Source organism: Blennius ocellaris (assembly GCF_963422515.1).
Source record: "Blennius ocellaris genome assembly, chromosome: 21".
Lineage (NCBI taxonomy): Eukaryota > Metazoa > Chordata > Actinopteri > Blenniiformes > Blenniidae > Blennius > Blennius ocellaris.
In genome coordinates, this window is record NC_137670.1 from 15,001,522 (window position 1) to 15,003,670 (window position 2,149).

Consider the following 2,149-nt stretch of genomic DNA (forward strand, 5'->3'; position numbering starts at 1 on the left):
TGGATAGCAAAGGAAAGACAGATAATCAACTGAAGTCGCCGTCTCGCCTTCCTGTCAAGGATGAAAATGTGGAGAAAAAAATAGGATTCTACGCGATGGGGGGGATTTAGTTTGCCCCTCCACCCCCTGCGTCTGCAGCCGATCTGATGGCAACTTCTTCCCCCCCCAAAGTTGCCCGGTGTTTTCTTTCAACAGTCCGGTCCGGCAGCGGAGGTCTGGCAGGTGCACAGCATGACCGGACGGTTTGTTTCACTGATGCGCCCTGTGCTCAGATTATCGCTATTTTCGTTCTTTCGTTTTTTTTTTGTTGTTGTTGTTGTTGAATTAAATACAGCCTGTGGTGACCGGAGGTAATTCTCTCAGGATGCCAGCGGAGAAAAAGGAAAAAAAAAAAAAAAGAAGCAAGAAATGAAAACGTTGAGTTTCCAGTGCGCAGGGCCCGGTATCTCCTCAATCCCGGTGGTCTTGATTCGCGCGTCAAGAAGAAGAAGAAGAAGAGAAAAAAAAAAAAACAACAACCCGAAATCGAGGTACAGTATACGTGCTCACACACACTCACGCATGCACACCCACACACACACTCACGCGCGCAGGGGAGTGCGCGCACATCGGGAGGGTTTTCTCTCTCTTTTTTGCGCTGGATGCGTTAGGCTGGATCTTTGGGGCTGGGAATGAAGCCTCTCTCTCTGTCTGTGGTTCTAAAAGCTGCAACCCCCCCCCCCCCTCCTCTCCCCCTCCCCTCCCCTCTGCAGACCCCCACACACACCCGCCCACCCCCCCCCCCCCCCCCCCTTTTGCTTATATGGATGACTTGTCAGACAAAGGCAATAGATGCCAACACTTTGTGATTCGCCAACGCAAAAAAAAAAAAAGAAAAAGAAAAAAAGAAAAGCAACCTGGGGTCCAAATGAGGAGGTCTCTGGGTCTGACACACCGACAGGGAGGGGAGGGAGGAAGAAGGAACGGATTCCGAGTTGCAAATATCCGAGTTTATTACACATTATAACAGCTGTGAATTGTATGCTCGCTTAGTAGAAGTTCTGAATCAATTAAAAATAAAAAAAATGTTTCTTTTTGGGAGTTTTTCCCCTCCTTTATTACGCAAACTATCACCCAGTGATTTGGAGCATCTATCCAAAGCCTGATTAAAAATAAATAAATGTGATATATTTTTTCTGGATCGTCCAAATATATCTGTCTCCAAGTACAGGCCCCATAACATTCCTCCATCACTTTCCTTCCCTTTCAGATCAATGTAAAATATTAAAGAGGGCTGTATGTAAATGAATGTTTGCGTCTTGACCTTTATTACACTCAGCTGATGGTGTGATGATTGCGGTGGTCCAAACTGGGAGCAGTGGTGGTGGTGAGTGGTTAGAGGTGAAGGTGCTTTGCACGCCGCAGTTCCCCACAGCTTCTGTAGATGGCGCTGTATAGTTTCTCAAACACAGGCTGAAAGGTGAAAGTGGTCCAAAAAAGTAAAACTTGGGGTGCAGTTCAGTGCCTGCAGACTGGGAAGCAAACGCAATATTTTAGGAGGAATACAGTTGCTCAACTCGAGCTTCAAGGAAGGTTTTACTGGCTGCTGGGTTTATTTGTGACATATTGTGTGTGAAATATTGAAATTAAAGTATTGCTTTAAAGCTTCATCTGGTAATTTTTTAATTTTTCCTCAAAAGATGCATGCATCATAAGCCTTTGAATTTGTTTTAAACAATATAAAACAAATATGGTGATAATTTGTTATCATGTAAAAAGAAAATTCGTCATTACATTAATTTCATAAAATAAAAAGTTACAGTTCAGCAAATTATTCTTATTATTCTTATTCTTATTCTTATTCTTATTATTACTATTATTATTATTATTATTATTATCGTTGTTATTACTATTACTATTATTATTATTATTATTATTATTAGTAGTAGTAGTAGTAGTAATAATAATAATTAATAATAATAATAATAATTCAGGTATTTCTTTCCTCGGTTTGGGGGCTGGGCACCTCTTAGGGGCAGACGGACACATCTCGCGCTCTGCCTCCTGGTCAGGTTAGAGGATGATTTCTCTTTTTGTTACTGTTTTTGGAGAGAGCTTCTGGTACAATATGTAGCACTATAGGCTGTAATTTCACACCCGGCTGCACATT